The sequence below is a fragment of the Cannabis sativa genome, chromosome 6, assembly GCF_029168945.1.
Source record: "Cannabis sativa cultivar Pink pepper isolate KNU-18-1 chromosome 6, ASM2916894v1, whole genome shotgun sequence".
NCBI lineage: Eukaryota > Viridiplantae > Streptophyta > Magnoliopsida > Rosales > Cannabaceae > Cannabis > Cannabis sativa.
The window spans coordinates 58,213,916-58,233,587 of record NC_083606.1 but is presented as its reverse complement, the minus strand read 5'-3'; the positions used below and the strand labels follow the sequence as shown (position 1 = coordinate 58,233,587).

General features: G+C 33.7%; 3 non-coding genes across 3 annotated transcripts; all 3 read left to right on the top strand.

Moving 5' to 3' along the window:
* The first annotated feature begins 3,218 nt into the window (after positions 1 to 3,218).
* Positions 3,219 to 3,325, top strand: LOC115696000 (small nucleolar RNA R71). Its single transcript, XR_004007604.1, has one exon. It is a non-coding gene; the product is annotated as a small nucleolar RNA R71 (small nucleolar RNA).
* A 12,004-nt stretch (positions 3,326 to 15,329) lies between these two features.
* On the top strand, positions 15,330 to 15,436 carry LOC115696082 (small nucleolar RNA R71). The gene has a single exon (XR_004007680.1). It is a non-coding gene; the product is annotated as a small nucleolar RNA R71 (small nucleolar RNA).
* A 2,728-nt stretch (positions 15,437 to 18,164) lies between these two features.
* LOC115696171 (small nucleolar RNA R71) lies at positions 18,165 to 18,270 on the top strand. Its single transcript, XR_004007762.1, has one exon. It is a non-coding gene; the product is annotated as a small nucleolar RNA R71 (small nucleolar RNA).
* Positions 18,271 to 19,672: the final 1,402 nt, after the last annotated feature.

Below are 19,672 nucleotides of genomic sequence, written 5' to 3'. Positions count from 1 at the left end.
AAATTTAAGCTTGAATCGTCAGCTTTATTTTCTTACAGAATTTTCTCTATTCTATAGATTATTATTTTCCGAAATTTGATCAATTTATACATTCCAAGTGTGAAACGTGAAACCAAAGAAAACAAGCATAATTTTATTCCAAAAAGAATAACAAAGAAGGAAAACAACTATAAAAAGTAACCCAAAACGTAGGCTAAAAATAGCCTAACAAATTCCCCCAAACTAAATTCTTACTCGCCCTCGAGTAAGACTAAGACTAACACTAAAACTCGATTAACTAAGCTATCAGATAATTATATTACTGCTGGCTCATGAAATTTCCTTCAATTAACTAAACTAGATTTTCAATTCCAAAAACTCTAACAATTAATTAGGATGCTCATTTTATCACACAATGCAGAGATACAAACCAAGTTCAGTATCGAAATAATGTCATATAATGGTTTCACTCCATCAAACTAGTCCACAAACCAATAGCCAATATGCTTGCATGCTTACCTCTCTCCACTAATGTTGACAACATTCTTTTAGAATCAAAAGGACTTTTTAAGGTTAGAATTTATGGCTTAGATATTTGGAAAATGAAAGACAATTTGGCTAAAGATATCATAAGCACAAAAGGACCCACAAGCTTCTCATAATTTTAAAATTTCCTGAAGTATTCCCACAACTAACAATGATTGAGATTTTTCTGTTTTTTTTTCAATCACCAGACATCACTGAAATTTTCTTTTATTTTTGATTTTTTTTCATTCTTTTCTTTTTTCAAGTGATGCCGAGTTACAATTCTTCTTTTTTTTTTCACATGTTTCTCAATCACGCAAGATTTTTTTTTTTATTTTCTTCAATACTTCCACACACTATATATTTCACTCCCCCAAACTTATTGTAAGGCTTATGATACCATTCAAAATGTAATGAGGACAAAAACAACAGTGTGGATACATCTTTTAGTTCAATGGGTGAAGAAACAAAACAGGTTTAGGCTCAAAAGGGTTCACAAAGGATATTCATTTTATGGTAGGCTTGAAAGGCTCAAACTATCCAAACAAACTGCCTAAATCATGTTCCTAGTAAATGTTGTCAAGGATTTCACCTCAAAAGAATAAGACATGCAAGTTCTAAGCTATTCAATCAATCTTACCACAAACCACAGTAAAACAATTATAACATATTTCACAGATCGTCAAATTGCATTCATACACAGGTTTCACAAGCATCCAAACTAATCTAAAGAGTTGAAAGAATTAAGCACACAGTTTCAAAATTTCAGGACATATCACAATTAACAGCAGCACACATCTATCTTCAATTTATTTAATCGACTAACAACCAAATAAAAAGACTAAACTAAAGCAAAATAACTAAAAAGAACAGAATAACTAAAACAGTTAATTTTTTTTTTATAAGTCCCCTCCCCCAAACTTAGAATACACATTGTCCCCAATGTGTCATGCAAAATAAGGAAAGGGAGACTTACCTGCACCCCCATCAGAAGGGGTTGAACCTCAATATTGCTTCAAATTGGATCAAGTCCACCCCTTGCATCCAAAAGAGCCCTCGTACCGAATGAAGAAAATTGACCTCCAATATTGTTAATTTTTGATTTTTGCACAAGAGTAACTTCACCTTCAGAACTACCACACATCAATCTTTTCCAACGACGCCTAATTGTTCAAAGTCGCTCTTTAGGCTTTACTCTCTTCTTACCAGCTTTAACAAAACAACCCTTCACCATCTCAATCTTGCAACAGGTAGGAATGTCGGTTGGATCAAAAATATTAAAATTGACCTCTTCATCTTGGACTCGAAACTTTAACTCCACCTTTTGAACATCTATTAATGCTCGCCCCGTGGCTAAGAATGGTCTTCTAAAAATAATAGGAATAGTTGAATCTTCCTCCATATCAAGAATTAGGAAATCAGCAGGAAAGATAAACTTACCAACCTTCACTAGTACATCTTCAATTATCCCACGAGGATGAGTCAAAGAACGATCTGCCAGTTGTAAAGTCACTGTTGTGGGCTTTGCTTTTCCCAATCCTAGCCTTTTGAAGATAGACAAGGGCATTAGATTAATGCTTGCTCCCAGATCACATAGAGCTTTAGTTTCAACCGAACCCCCTATAGAGCATGAAATATTAAAACTACCCGGATCTTTAAGCTTGGGCGGTAGTTTCTTCTGCAATATTGCACTGCAGTCCTCAGTGAGTGCCACTGTCTCGAATTCTTCCAACTTCCTTTTCTTAGCTAAAATTTCTATCATGAACTTCAGGTAAGTTGGCATTTGCTCCAAGGCCTCCACAAATGGAATGTTAATGTGCAGTTTCTTGAATATTTCAAGAAATTTTGAAAACTGCTTGTCGAGGTTGTTCTTGCGGAGTCTTAGAGGGTAAGGAATTTTAATATGGTGATATATGCTGATCGGAGGTAAAGCTTCTTTTGGTGCAAGACCCTCAGTAGGGTTCTTTTCCTTTGGTGCCTGTGTCTGTGCCTGTTGATCCTAAACCCCATCTTCAACTGGTTGCTTGCCACTAGGTCCCTTATAACTATTTCCACTCCTCAAGGAAATTGCTTGACATTGCTCTTTGCCTTTTGCCTCACTAGTTCTAGGTGAATTTCCTTGAGCTTGTTTTGCCACTTGAGTAGCCAATTGTTCCATCTGAGTTTCTAGAGTTTTAATAGAGGCTTTAGTCTCCATCATGAATTGGAGCAATAAGTCAGCTTGGATATTTAAGCCTCCACTAGGACTTTGTTGTTGCAATTGTTGTTGGTTTTGTTGGGGTTGATTTCTCTGCTGGTAGAGCCCCTGTTGGTTGTGCCCATAATTATTGTTTTGAGAATAGTTCCCAATGGCCTTTGCTTGACTCATTGGCAAACTGTTCACATCCACCGAGCAGGTGTCATATGTGTGAGGGCCCCCAGATAGCTCACAAGTAACTTGACCTTGTTTCACCTGAGCAGACATCAACTTCGTTAGGGCCTCCACTTGGGCTATCAACTTGGTGATGGCGTCTACCTCGTGCATACCAGCAACTTTCTTCGTTTGGCTTCTTTCAGTTGGCCATTGTTGGTTATTAATGGCCATTTCTTCTAGCAGATCATAGGCCTCGTTTACACTTTTTCTCATAAATGCCCCACTAGCTGCGGCGTCTATAATTGTTCTTGTATTACCAATCAACCCATTGTAGAAATTATGAACCAACATCCACTTTTCGATCCCATGATGTGGACACTTCCTGATGAGATCCTTGAACCTCTCCCAAGCCTCATAGAGAGATTCATTGTCTAGTTGACAAAAATTATTAATTTCACCTCGCAGCTTGGCAGCTTTTGCTGGAGAAAAAAACTTGGACAAGAACTTTGTCGCCAAATCAGTTCATGTTGCAATAGAGTTCGGTGGCAAGGAGATGAACCAACTCTTAGCTCGCTCTCTCAGCGAGAATGGGAAAAGTCTCAAGCGGATGGCATCATCACTAACTCCATTGACTTTGAAAGTTTGACATAACTCCATGAAATTTAACAAGTGCAGATTGGGGTCTTCAGAGGGCAGTCCACCAAATTGAACTGAGGATTGCACCATTTGGAGTATGGCTGGCTTTATCTCAAAGTTGTTTGCATCTACGGCGGGTGGTCTTATGCAAGACTGGACCCTCGTAAGAGTTGGAAGAATGTAATCTCTCAGACTGCGGCCATTTGCTTGATCTTCAATGGCACCTCCATTATTACCGTTGTTACCTCCATTGTTACTGCCATTAGCATTCTCAGCCATGATTTCTTGTGTTTCAGCACTTGCTGAAACTCTTTCTTGCCTCTTGTTTCTTCTATTTATTCTACAGGTCTTCTCAATTTCAAGATCAAGAATTAAGAAATCAGCAGAAAAGATAAACTTACCAACCTTCACTAGTACATCTTCAATTATCCCACGAGGATGAGTCAAAGAACGATCCGCCAGTTGTAAAGTCACTGTTGTCGGCTTTGCTTTTCCCAATCATAGCCTTTTGAAGATATACAAGGGCATTAGATTAATGCTTTCTCCCAGATCACATAGAGCTTTAGTTTCAACCGAACCCCCTATAGAGCATGGAATATTAAAACTACCCGGATCTTTAAGCTTGGGCGGTAGTTTCTTCTGCAAAATTGCACTGCACTCCTCAGTGAGTGCCACTGTCTCGAATTCTTCCAACTTCCTTTTCTTAGCTAAAATTTCTTCCACGAACTTCAGGTAAGTTGACATTTGCTCCAAGGCCTCCGCAAATGGAATGTTAATGTGCAGTTTCCTGAATATTTAAAGAAATTTTGAAAACTGCTTGTCGAGGTTGTTCTTGCGGAGTCGTTGAGGGTAAGGAATTTTATGTTGGGTTTTGTGCCTTAAATAAAACTCATTTCAATATAACCAGATTTGCTTATTAATATATATCAGAAGTAACATTTAATGTTGCATGGTTCACATGATTTATTTCATGATTATATGTACATAATGTATGAATTCATCTGAAACCCTTTTCACATACTTGATCCTGTTTATTGTGCTGTCAACACATTGGAAAGTAAACATGACTATGTGAATAAAGTTTCCTAGATTTATCAGACATAGGGTTTTACTGATATGATAATCTACAACACAGTTTACTTGCATTTGGAGAAGTGCTATGTTCTTTCCAGTGCATTGGTTAAAGTAAAGCTCAGGTTGGATGCATGGAGTATGCATCGGAAGGGACCGATATTGAACTTTGACTTAGATTTATTAAACTTACTGTAATATCTATTCAAGTCAATATCGCCTAGTTGATCCTAGATCAAATGATCTTAATCCTGATATGATTAGGCTCAATCTCGAGAGGCTATTCGTGTTCTTTGATTTGTTAGTTAAGCCTACTTTTAGGTCAGGGTGATACGTACATTTTGGGAACACGGTAGTGCAATTGAGTGGGAGCGCTATCATAAACATGGAATCTATAGCTTCTATCTGGCGGAAACTAAGCAAAGGATGATCTCCTTCGAGCTTGACCAAACGAACATAAATGGTGGAGTACTCATTTCACATAAGCTGAAATATCATTTATACGGGGTCAAGTGTTTTAAGGAATAAAATACATTGTAGGGTGTAACGGTAATCTAATCCCTTTACGGTGTAGATCATTCATATAGAGGATCATTGATCAAATTAGGATTATAACAATGGATAACTAATGATGTGTCTATATGGTGGAACATATAGAGCATTCTATATAACTGAGAGTGCAATTCTAAGTTCTATGCGTGGATTCAACGAAGAATTAATAAGTTAGCGAATTTTAGTGCTAAATTCTTGATCTACTTATTGGAAGCTCGGTTATATAGACCCATGGTCCCCGCACTAGTTGAGATAATATTGCTTGTAAGACTCATATAATTGGTTTTGATTAATCAATTATAATTCTCAAATTAGACTATGTCTATTTGTGAATTTTTCACTAAGTAAGGGCGAAATTGTAAAGAAAGAGTTTTAGGGGCATATTTATTAATTATGATACTTTGTATGGTTCAATTAATAGATATGATAAATGACAATATTATTTAATAATTATTTATCGTTATTAAATAGTTAGAATTGGCATTTAAATGGTTGAATTAGAAAATTGGCGTTTTTGAGAAAATCTGATGCAGAAAAGATAAAACTGCAAAATTGCAAAAAGTGAGGCCCAAATCTACTATGCATGGCCGGGCACTTTTTTAGGGAATTTAAACTGATATTTTCATTATTTTAATGCCAAATAATTCAAACCTAACCCTAGTGGAATGCTATAAATAGATAGTGAAGGCTTCAGGAAAATTACACTTCTGATTCAGAGAAAAACCTGAGCCTTCTCTCTCCCTATCTGGCCGACCACTCCCTCTCTCTTTCTTCCCTCTTAAATTTCGAAATTCTTAGTGTTAGAGTAGTGCCCACACACAGCAAGTGATACCTCAACCATAGTGAGGAAGATCGTGAAGAAAGACTTTCAGCAAGAAGGAGTTTTAGCACCAAAGTTTCAGAGAAAGATATCCAGGTTCAGATATTGATAATGCTCTGCTACAGAAAGGAATCAAGGGCTAGATATCTGAACGGAAGGAGTCATATTATTCCGCTGCACCCAATGTAAGGTTTCCTAAACTTTATATGTGTTTATTTCATCGTTTTAGAAAGTTCATATTTAGGGTGTTAATCAACATACTTGTGAGTAGATCTAAGATCTTGGTAAAATAATTTCCAACAACTGGCCTCAGAGCCATAGTAATTGATTTTCTTGCAAGAAATTTGGACTTTAAAACGATTGTTTGATGTTTTGGATGGTATCATGTTGTATTGAGTGTTATTTGATGATTGATTGATGTTTGTGAATTTTCGTGAAAAATAATTGAATATCTGTTTCTTGAATTATTTTTATTGGATAGTATGGAAAAAATTAAGCAAGTTACCTTTTTACAGAACTCAATTTTGATTTAATTTGAATTAGTTATGATTTTTTGAAGTTTCAAAAAAATCAGGGTTGAGCAACAGGGATACGCGCCGGAACAGGCTGCATGCAGCCTCCTGCGCCCGCATCCCTCGCCCATGCAGCCCCTTGCGCGCCCATGGACAGTATGCTTGGCATACTGTCCGTACAGCTCGCAATTTTTTCGTTTTTCTTCGTTTTTTCATGCTTTTTCATGGAATTAACTTCCGATTTTTTGTGTAGTTCTGTATTTATACATTTACTATTTCTAATTCAATTCTTATTATCATAATTAAATTAATTATTTTTTTTTAAATTTAATTCATGATATTAGTGTAATTTGAATTTGAAAAATAGTAAATATCTATCTTTTTTGCTTAATTATCTATCTTATTTTTAAATTTGATTATATCTTATCTTATTTTTAAATTGAAGGTCAGATTTTAAATTTTTTAAATTAATTTTTTTTTAAAATAATTTGACCTTATTTAAATTTAAAATAAGATAACTATAATCATGTAATTTTAAATAGATGTAAGATATTTTGCTAACTTTTAAATTTTGTTAATTTATTTATTTAAATTACATTTAAAATCTGAAAAAGATATTCATTTATCTTTTTTAATTTTTTATTTAATTATTATTTATAAAATAATATTAAATATTTAAAAATAGTTAGCAAATTTTGAAATGATATTTAGGTTGGTTGAAACCTAATTTTTCAAAATTGTAGGTTTAATTTTAAATATTTTTTTATTTATTAATTTCGAAATTTTAAATTTTATTTTATTATATTAATTTTCGAAAATAAATTTTATTTATTTAATTAATTATTTTTTCGAAATTATTTATTTAAAATTAAATAAATCCTACATCCAACTATCCAGCTAATCTTGTTGCAGGAGTATATGTTTTAGCTTGTTTGTAAGTTTTCAAAACCTATTATTGCTTGATTGCAAATAGCCATGGTTAACTTTTTGCCAAATCTAATGATCTGATGGCTCCCTTGGTCAAGTAAATAATTTGTAACAGGTATATTTACAATCTTCTTTCATCTGTGTATGACCTAGCAACATGATAGGACCCATCCAAAGTGTGCCTGTGTGAGCCTATGCGTTTAATTTCATTATAGATGCATATAGGTTGTTGTTGCTAAATAAAATGTCATAGTTTTTGATAGATTTTATTTAGGCCCATTTAGTTTTTGGGCCTATTCAATTAATAACAGTTGTTCATTTTAAGGTTAAATTCCTCTCTTTTGGGCCTTGTGTGAGAGTTGGGAGCCATAGTAGTGGGTACGACATACTGAACCCAGCACCCCCTCACATGAACCACCCCAATTGTGAAGGCCCATTTGCCTGATTTGAATAACTGTACTAGGTTAATTAAACTAGTTTAACCTAATAAAATTGATTAGCAACATAATTAATTTCATTTATTTTGAAATTAATTTAAGAAAACCATAGTTTAAAGAATTTTATTCTAAGTTAAACTATATGTATTTTCTTGTATTTAATTAAATATAGAATTATAACCATCTAGATTCTTTCTAAAGCTTAATTTAAATTTTTCATTAAATATTCCTATTTAAGTTGACATTTAGTTATCTATAACTAACCAGCTTAAATCTGAATATCCTTTGTATTTTAAATTTCAAAATTAAGTTGAAGAATTTTAGGCATTGGTTATTAAGATTCTTTAGATATTTTTTTTAAGTTGATATATTTTCGAATATTAACTTAAAATGGAATATTTTCAAATTAAGTGGTTACAACTTAATTTTTGATATTTAATTAAATTTAAATTTGAAAATATTTAAGTTCTAGATTTTTTCTAATATAACTTAAATTAGATATTTTTTCAAATTTTGTGGAAAAGATACTTAGTCAAATAAGATATTTTCTAGATAGTTATTTCTAGACTACTTATTATTTCTAATATTAAATAGGAAAATATTATACATTGTGAAATTAATTATTTAAATAATTAATTTTGGTACAATTTATTTTAAGTATATTTTTTTCCTAGTATTAAACTAGAGATTAATAATTAAGCCTTTTCTACACTTAATTATTTATTTCTTGAATTTAATACATTTAATTAAATTGAAAATTAAATATCTAAGTTGATTTTCATCATGATACTTAAATATTTCTTTTTCATGACACTTAATTAAATAGAAAATTATTTTTAGTTGAAATTTATTTTTCAACTAAATTTAAATAATTTTCAAAATATATTTTTTCTTTATTTTATTAATCAAATTTCGAAATTGCATTTCTTAAATGCTGGAATTTCGAATTTTATTTGAAAAATAGATTAAAGTTGTAAATTATTTATTTTAATTTTGGACCAACTTAAATCAATATTTTTTTCATTAATTGATTAATTTAAAATAAATGATTAGAAATTGAATTAATTAGTCAAAGGAAAATCTAGATAGGCGATATTTTTTGCTTGAAGTATTTTTCTAGTGTATTTAATTAAATAGAAAATTAATATTTAAGTTGATCATCATACTTAAATATTTGAAATTTTTCTTATATATTTAATTAAATAGGAAAATTATATTTTTTGTTGTAAATTAATTTTATTAAATAATTTTGGGCCAACATTAAATTAGAATAATTTTTCCAGGATTTATTTTTATTTTAACATGCATTTTCGAAAATTGTATTCTTAAACACTTTAATTTTTTGAAATGCAATATATATTTATAGAAAATTAAATTTGAGTTGTAAATTAATTTAAATTAATTTTGTAACAACTTAAATTGAATATTTTTCTAAATATTTATTGGAAATTATTACTAAGATGGAAATAATTCATATTATTTTCATATCCATCTAAGTAAAATTTATAAATATTAAATTAAAATTTATATTTAGAATTATTCATTCTAAATTGGAAATTTTAATTAAATAAATACATATTTAAAATAAATAGATAAAATAAAGAGAATCAAAGAAAATACAACTCTCTTTAAATAATGAGCTTTATTATTAAGATATTCGATCTCCATTGTTGGTTTTACATCGCGTTTGTTTTAGTGAGTAATCCTCCCTAATGGAGGAACGTTCATTAGCAATTTCGCACCGTTTAATCTCGAAAGATAAGTAGTTTGTAAGTGTTTTATATGGTATGGATCACCATAATGGTGGCGACCATATTTGACTTACAAATTGCGAAACAATGGTGGAAGCTCATAAGATAGAATTGCCTTGACTCTCGCCTAAACGGGACAACGCTGAATTCCAATCTTGATCGAATAAAAGGTTGCTAGAATGTTTAACATTTTAGATGAGCTGACAACTCTATTCAATGGATGGTAGCTTTGACTCTCGCCTAAACGGGACACTGATATCAATTTGTTGAAAACCTTGGAAATTATTTAGGATTGTATGTTTTAGTATTTTCACTTGTCATTCCTACTTGCTATATGTTTAATAATTTCTGAATTGTGTATGGATTTATATTGAACCATGTTATTTTCTGTTATTAAGTTGTAGTTTAATTTCGAATCTTCATTGTTGGTCTAACTTGGTTTGTTTATCTAATGAGATAAATCCCTAGTGGATTTTCACCATTAGACATACATAATAGTGTTAGATCTCGAAAGATAAATATTGTATATGCGACATCTAGCTGTTCATCAATTGATGACACCTTAGACTAGTATTTTTACGATATGAAACAAGAAGATTATATAAATAAGATTACTTTGACTTTCGCTAATCGAAGCATCGTTGGATTCTTATTTAAACAACGAAATTATCCTAATTCCTCTTAGCTTATTCATTTCGAATTAGCTCAATAATATATCATTGGATGAATGGTCTATAAATCATTTCATGTCATTCTATATTTTCTCTTAAGAAATTAAATGACGCATATGATTATAATCTCGAAATTCTATTCCCAATTGATATAAATCCTCAATCTTAGAAATCTCCTACTTGTATGGGCAAATCAGACTTAGAGTTAAATTAGTAGTGGTGGTCCAAGATAGAATTAGTCATTATATTTGGTATAAATTTAAGTCTTTGACTTTAATTTTAGATTCCAAACAGAAATTTTCTTATATTTCTAATTCCAGGATGCAATACAGTTACACCTTCACAAGGGTTTAATATCCATCTTCTATTAATGGATTCAAACTGTATGGAATATGAGTTTGGTATTCCGTGACCAGGATCCACTTGCACTATTCTAAGAACTCTTTGATGTAACTAAACCTAAGTCATCAAAAGACACTACCACATTTTTTTTAATCTATGGCATTTGAACCTTGTTCATAGCGGATTTGACAAGATCAATCTCTGCAAAGAGTTAATATGCCTATATCCATTGAAAGTAGTTCATCTCATTCGCAGATGGATGTACATTCAAGGGTGGATATGAGTTTTTTCGTTGTATTCTTCAAACGATCACTCTAGATTATACCTTATGCAAAGAAATTTGAAATGTTTAAAAATTTCATTAATTTCTAGCAATGGTTAAAACCATTAAGGTAAGTGGTTAGAGATCTTACGAACTGATAGGGGTGGAGAAATAGTTAGTAGATATGCAGTTCAAAGATCATTAAACTGATTTTTGAATTATATCCAAACTTACATCCCCAGAAATTTCGAGTTGCATATTAATGATTAGTTACTAGTCGTTGCCTAAAATCTTCTATGGTAATACAATTTCAGAATGATGTAATGGTTGTATACTTAATGTAAATCATTACTAGATTCATCGATGACCTAATCAAAATCTTAAGAAAAGCTAGAACTGTTAACCATGGTTTGTTAGCTATTCTAAGTGATTATGGGTGGACCATCCCATAGTCAATAGATAAGAAAGTGTTTGTTCAAACAAATACTACTTTTCTAAGATAATGACTAAGTCTGAAAATAAAGTAGCAAATAAAGGAGATATTTTTCTTGATTCCAAAAGTGTTCTATCATCTTATATGACATATGATGATCCCACTGCTTCTGTTGTCTTGTCACAACCGAAGAGGTCAATACCATTTAGTTTTCTTAGACATAATTCACGGTACCTTGTCGTAGTGGGAGAGTTTCTAGGAACTCACCTTCTTATGACTTGGAAGACACTAGTGATTAAAATCCATTGTGAGTTTAAACAAGTAATGGATTGTCAAGATAAGAAACTAAGATGAAAAGCCAATAGAACTATGGTTTAATCCATTCACATGGAATAACCTAAATTTTCTATTACAAGGACATAAAAGGAAATTTTTGTTTATAAGTCTATTCAATGGACTTAACAAAACTTCCTGTTCCTAGTATTATAGGTTTGAGTTTATCTAAACCTATGGCTTGTGGTATGCCTGGTAATTACTTACTCTAATGCAAGCAACTTACTTTAGTAAGATGCTGAAGCATTTTCTTTCTAATGGCAATCTATAGAAGCTTCTCGACTTCTAGGCATAGATTTTATTTATCTAAGGAAAAGTCTCAACTATTCCAGAAAAGATAATGCCATGAAAGAATTTCTTAAATCAACAGTGAGAGGTCTCATATATGCTTTAGTATGCCTTAGACCAGACACCTGCTGTTGAGTGGGAGTAATGAGTAGGTATCAGATTAATCCAGGAGAAGAACATTGGAAGACAATCAAGTAAATCTTAAGATTAAGAAGAGGAACTATATGTTAGTCTATAAGGGTGTGTTTAAAACTCTTAGACTACACCATATCAGATTTCGAAATTTGCCTTTGTGCTAGAAAATCTTTCTGATAAGATGGTGATTACTCTGGGGGTGGAATAGTGATTTTGGAGAAGTGTAAAAACCTATCTGAAGTCTCTAGGTCTACCAGAAAGGGACTGAATATTAAAGTTGCAGGAAAGGTACTTATTCAGTCTAAGGAAAGTTCTATACATCTTTAGCACCATTCCAAATTGCCTTAACTACTAGTGTTACTTCCTGAATAACCAAGAAGTAGTTGCCAAAGGTATAGAATCCAGTATCCCAAGAGAGTAGACATATAGAGAGGAATTTCACATTATCAATGATTTTGTGATTAAGGAAGAGTAATGGTGGAGAAAAGGTTGTGTTTAATTCAACCTTTCAGATCCTATTACGAGGAGTTTATTACTACTACACTTGATTTGTATATCAAGGTGTTGAGATTATTTGAAACACACTTTTTGTTTTATATTAGTGCAAGAGGGAGTTAGTTGGGTTTTATGCCCTAAATAAAACTCATTTCAATATAATCAAATTTGCTTATTAATATCGATCACAAATAACATTTAATGTTGCAAGGTTCACATGATTTATTTCATGACTATATGTACATAATGTATGAATTCATCTGAAACCCTTTTCACATACTTGATCCTGTTTATTGTGCTGTCAACACATTGGAAAGTAAACATGACTATGTGAATAAAGTTTCCTAGATTTATCAGACATAGGATTTTACTGATATGATAATCTACAACACAGTTTACTTGCATTTGGAGAAGTGCTATGTTCTTTCCAGTGCATTGGTTAAAGTAAAGCTCAGGTTGGATGCATGGAGTATGCATCGGAAGGGACCGATATTGAACTTTGACTTAGATTTATTAAACTTACCGTAATATCTATTCAAGTCAATATCGCCTAGTTGATCCTAGATCAAATGATCTTAATCCTGTTATGATTAGGCTCAATCTCAAGAGGCTATTCATGTTCTTTGATTTGTTAGTTAAGCCTACTTTTAGGTCAGGGTGATATGTACATTTTGGGAACACGGTAGAGCAATTGAGTGGGAGCGCTAACATAAACATGGAATCTATAGCTTCTATCTGGCGAATAGTAAGTAAAGGATGATCTCCTTCGAGCTTGACCAAACGAAAATAAATGGTGGAGATCTCATTTCACATAAGCTGAAATATCATTTATACAGGGTTAAGTGTTTTAAGGACTAAATACATTGTAGGGTGTAACGGTAATCTAATCCCTTTACAGTGTAGATCATTCATATAGAGGATCATTGATCAAATTAGGATTATAACAATAGATAACTAATGATGTGTCTATATGGTGGAACATATAGAGCATTCTATATACTGAGAGTGCAATTCTAAGTTCTATGCGTGGATTCAACAAAGAATTAATAAGTAAGTAAATTTAGGTAATAAATTCTTGATCTGCTTATTAGAAGCTCGGTTATATAGACCCATGTTGAGATAATATTGCTTGTAAGACTCATATAATTGGTTTTGATTAATCAATTATAATTCTCAAATTAGACTATGTCTATTTGTGTATTTTTCACTAAGTAAGGGCAAAATTGTAAAGAAAGAGTTTTAGGGGCATATTTGTTAATTATGATACTTTGTATGGTTCAATTAATAAATATGATAAATGACAATATTATTCAATAATTATTTATAGTTATTAAATAGTTAGAATTGTCATTTAAATGGTTGAATTAGAAAATTGGCGTTTTTGAGAAAATCAGATGCAGAAAAGATAAAACTGCAAAATTGCAAAAAGTGAAGCCCAAATCCACTATGCTTGGCCGACCACTTTTGTAGGGAATTTAAACTGATATTTTCATTATTTTAATGCCAAATAATTCAAACCTAACCCTAGTGGAATGTTATAAATAGATAGTGAAGGCTTCAGGAATATTACACTGCTGATTCAGAGAAAAACCTGAGCCTTCTCTCTCCCTATCTGGCCGACCAATCCCTCTCTCTTTCTTCCCTCTTAAATTTCAAAATTCTTAGGGTTAGAGTAGTGCCCACACACAAAAAGTGATACCTCAACCATAGTGAGGAAGATCGTGAAGAAAGACTTTCAGCAAGAAGGAGTTTCAGCACCAAAGTTTCAGAGAAAGAGATCCAGGTTCAGATATTGATAATGCTCTACTACAGAAAGGAATCAAGGGCTAGATATCTGAACGGAAGGAGTCATATTATTTCGCTGCACCCAATGTAAGGTTTCCTAAACTTTATATGTGTTTATTTCATCGTTTTAGAAAGTTCATATTAAGGGTGTTAATCAACATACTTGTGAGTAGATCTAAGATCCTGGTAAAATAATTTCCAACATTTTAATATGGTGATCTATGCTGATCGGAGGTAAAGCTTCTTTTGGTGCAAGACCCTCAGTAGTGTTCTTTTCCTTTGGTGCCTGTGTCTGTGCGTGTTGATCCTGAACCCCATCTTCAACTGGTTGCTTGCCACTAGGTCCCTTATAACTATTTCCACTCCTCAAGGAAATTGCTTGACATTGCTCTTTTCCTTTTGCCTCACTAGTGCTAGGCGAATTTCATTGAGCTTGTTTTGCAACTTGAGTAGCCAATTGTTCAATCTGAGTTTCTAGAGTTTTAATAGAGGCTTTAGTCTCCATCATGAATTGGAGTAATAAGTCAGCTTGGATATTTAAGCCTCCACTAGGACTTTGTTGTTGCAATTGTTGTTGGTTTTGTTGGGGTTGATTTCTCTACTGGTAGAACCCCTGTTGGTTGTGCCCATAATTATTGTTTTGAGAATAGTTCCCAATGGCCTTTGCTTGATTCATTGGCAAAATGTTCACATCCACCGAGCATGTGTCATATGTGTGAGGGCCCCCACATAGCTCACAAGTAACTTGAGCCTGTTTCACCTGAGCAGTCATCAACTTCGTTAGGGCCTCCACTTGGGCTATCAACTTGGTGATGGCGTCTACCTCGTGCATACCAGCAGCTTTCTTCGTTTGGCTTCTTTCAGTTGGTCATTGTTGGTTATTCATGGCCATTTCTTCTAGCAGATCATGGGCCTCGTTTACACTTTTTCTCATAAATGCCCCACCAGCTGCGGCGTCTATAATTGTTCTTGTATTACCAATCAGCCCATTGTAGAAATTATGAACCAAGATCCACCTTTCGATCCCATGATGTGGATATTTCCTGATGAGATCCTTGAACCTCTCCCAAGTCTCATAGAGAGATTCCTTGTCTAGTTGACAAAAATTGTTAATTTCACCTCGCAGCTTGGCAGCTTTTGCTGGAGAAAAAACTTGGACAAGAACTTTGTCGCCAAATCAGTCCATGTTGCAATAGAGTTCGGTGGCAAGGAGATCAACCAACTCTTAGCTCGCTATCTCAGCGAGAATGGGAAAAGTCTCAAGCGGATGGCATCATCACTAACTCCATTGACTTTGAAAGTTGGACATAACTCCATGAAATTTAACAAGTGCAGATTGGGGTCTTCAGAGGGCAGTCCACCGGACTGAATTGAGGATTGCACCATTTGGAGTATGGCTGGCTTTATCTCAAAGTTGTTTGCATCTACGGCGGGTGGTCTTATGCAAGACTGGACCCCCGTAAGAGTTGGAAGAATGTAATCTCTCAGACTGCGGCCATTTGCTTGATCTTCAATGGCACCTCCATTATTACCGTTGTTACCTCCATTGTTACCGCTATTAGCATTCTCAGCCATGATTTCTTGTGTTTCAGCAGTTGCTGAAACTCTTTCTTGCCTCTTGTTTCTTCTGTTTCTTCTACAGGTCTTCTCAATTTCAGGATCAACCGGTAATATGACACCTTGTCCTTGACGTCGCATACACCTCCAATGCCTGAAATAAGACAATCTAAGAGAAACAGATTAGCAATAAGCAAGAAAAATTAACCAAAGTAGAATTTAATCTAATTTTATGCAATATCAATTTTTAAACAATTCCCCGGCAACAGCGCCAAAAACTTGTTACGAAATTTATAGACCATACGCAAGTGCACGTAATCAAGTAGTAAACACACGCAGGTGAGGTCGAACAACAGGGAATTGAACTGAATACCACTAAATTAGACTTATGATTCTATTTCGTAGATAAATAATTTTGATAGATTTTGAAATAAAGAAAAACAAGAAAATTAAAGAAAGCAATAAAGGTGTTTAATCAAGGATGAGAAATTAGGGAAAAGAATCCTGTTGATTAAATTACCCAATTGTTAATGCTAATTACTATTCTCTTCCTTAATGTGAATGACAGATTATAAAAATTAACCTAACTCTTTTCAGATCTTTTAGGTCCTAAATCACATGTTATCTAATCATCTCTGAGATAGATTAACATATAATAAGCATTAAGCAATAATCTAAATGTCACAAAGGCTATGCAAATACTTTCGTTTCACATCAAAACTTAGTTTATCCAAGTTTAGCATTTCCAATTCTCACTTTTTCAGATTTTGAATTAGGATCATAAAACATGTAGAAGGTGATCAATCTTAAACATGTAATTAAACACAAATATGGATAAATTCACAATCAAGAAAGGAGAAATAGAAATTATCATTAACAAAAAGTAATGCTCGCAACTTTAACTCCCCCTTTTGAACATATATTAATGCTCGCCCCATGGCTAAGAATGGTCTTCCCAAAATAATAGGAATAGTTGAATCTTCCTCCATATCAAGAATTAAGAAATCAGCAGGAAAGATAAACTTACCAACCTTCACTAGTATATCTTCAATTATCCCACGAGGATGAGTCAAAGAACGATCCGCCAGTTGTAAAGTCACTGTTGTGGGTTTTGCTTTTCCCAGTTATAGTCTTTTGAAGATAGACAAGGGCATTAGATTAATGCTTGCTCCCAGATCACATAGAGCTTTAGTTTCGACTGAACCCCCTATAGAGCATGGAATATTAAAACTACCTGGATCTTTAAGCTTGGGCGGTAGTTTCTTCTGCAAAATTGTACTGCACTCCTCAGTGAGTGCCACTGTCTCGAATTCTTCCAACTTCCTTTTCTTAGCTAAAATTTCTTTCATGAACTTCAGGTAAGTTGGCATTTGCTCCAAGGCCTCCGCAAATGGAATGTTAATGTGCAGTTTCCTGAATATTTCAAGAAATTTTGAAAACTACTTGTCGAGGTTGTTCTTGCGGAGTCGTTGAGGGTAAGGAATTTTAATATGGTGATCTATGCTGATCGGAGGTAAAGCTTCTTTTGGTGCAAGACCCTCAGTAGTGTTCTTTTCCTTTGGTGCCTGTGTCTGTGCCTGTTGATCCTGAACCCCATCTTCAACTGGTTGCTTGCCACTAGGTCCCTTATAACTATTTCCACTACTCAAGGAAATTGCTTGACATTGCTCTTTTCCTTTTGCCTCACTAGTGCTAGTGAATTTCCTTGAGCTTGTTTTGGCACTTGAGTAGCCAATTGTTCAATCTGAGTTTCTAGAGTTTTAATAGAGGCTTTAGTCTCCATCATGAATTGGAGTAATAAGTCAGCTTGGATATTTAAGCCTCCACTAGGACTTTGTTGTTGCAATTGTTGTTGGTTTTGTTGGGGTTGATTTCTCTGCTGGTAGAACCCCTGTTGGTTGTGAACATAATTATTGTTTTGAGAATAGTTCCCAATGGCATTTGCTTGATTCATTGGCAAACTATTCACATCCATCGAGCATGTGTCATATGTGTGAGGGGCCCCACATAGCTCACAAGTAACTTGAGCCTGTTTCACCTGAGCAGTCATCAACTTCGTTAGGGCCTCCACTTGGGCTATCAACTTGGTAATGGCGTCTACCTCGTGCATACCAGCAGCTTTCTTCGTTTGGCTTCTTTCAATTGGCCATTGTTGGTTATTCGTGGCCATTTCTTCTAGCAAATCATAGGCCTCATTTACACATTTTCTCATAAATGCCCCACCAGCTGCGGCGTCTATAATTGTTCTTGTATTACCAATCAGCCCATTGTAGAAATTATGAACCAACTTCCACTTTTCGATCCCATGATGTGGACATTTCCTGATGAGATCCTTGAACCTCTCCCAAGCCTCATAGAGAGATTCACTGTCTAGTTGACAAAAATTATTAATTTCACCTTGCAGCTTGGCAGCTTTTGCTGGAGAAAAAAACTTGGACAAGAACTTTGTCGCCAAATCAATCCATGTTGCAATAGAGTTCGGTGGCAAGGAGATCAACCAACTTTTAGCTCGCTATCTCAGCGAGAATGGGAAAAGTCTCAAGCGGATGGTATCATCACTAACTCCATTGACTTTGAAAGTTTGACATAACTCCATGAAATTTAACAAGTGCAGATTGGGGTCTTCAGAGGGTAGTCCACCGAACTGAACTGAGGATTGCACCATTTGGAGTATGGCTGGCTTTATCTCAAAGTTGTTTGCATCTACGGCGGGTGGTCTTATGCAAGACTGGACCCCCGTAAGAGTTGGAAGAATGTAATCTCTCAAACTGCGGCCATTTGCTTGATCTTCAATGGCACCTCCATTATTACCGTTGTTACCTCCATTATTACCGCCATTAGCATTCTCAGCCATGATTTCTTGTGTTTCAGCAGTTGCTGAAACTCTTTCTTGCCTCTTGTTTCTTCTGTTTCTTCTACAGGTCATCTCAATTTCAGGATCAACCGGCAATATGACACCTTGTCCTTGACGTCGCATACACCTCCAATGCCTGAAATAAGACAATCTAAGAGAAACAGATTAGCAATAAGCAAGAAAAATTAACCAAAGTAGAATTTAATCTAATTTTATGCAATATCAATTTTTAAACAATTCCCCGGCAACGGCGCCAAAAACTTGTTACGAAATTTATAGACCATACGCAAGTGCACTTAATCAAGTAGTAAACTCACGCAGGTGACGTCGAACCACAGGGAATTGAACTGAATACCACTAAATTAGACTTATGATTCTATTTGGTGGATAAATAATTTTGATAGATTTTGAAATAAAGAAAAACAAGAAAATTAAAGGAAGCAATAAAGGTGTTTAATCAAGGATGAGAAATTAGGGAAAAGAATCCTGTTGATTTAATTACCCAATTGTTAATGCTAATTACTATTCTCTTTCTTAATGTGAATGACAGATTATAAAAATTCACCTAACTATTTTCAGATCTTTTAGGTCCTAAATCACATGTTATCTAATCATCTCTGAGATAGATTAACATATAATCAGCATTAAGCAATAATCTAAATGTCACAAAGGCTATGCAAATACTTTCGTTTCACATCAAAACCTAGTTTATCCAATTTTAGCATTCCCAATTCTCACTTTTCAGATTTTGAATTAAGATCATAGAACATGTAGAAGGTGATCAATCTTAAATATGTAATTAAACACAAATATGGATAAAGTCACAATCAAGAAAGGAGAAATAGCAATTATCATTAACCAAAAGTAATTTCAATCAACATTCATCATCTCCCTAAATAGGAGTTTAGTTCATAAAATCCATAATAACATCCATAATCAAAACTGAAACAGAAA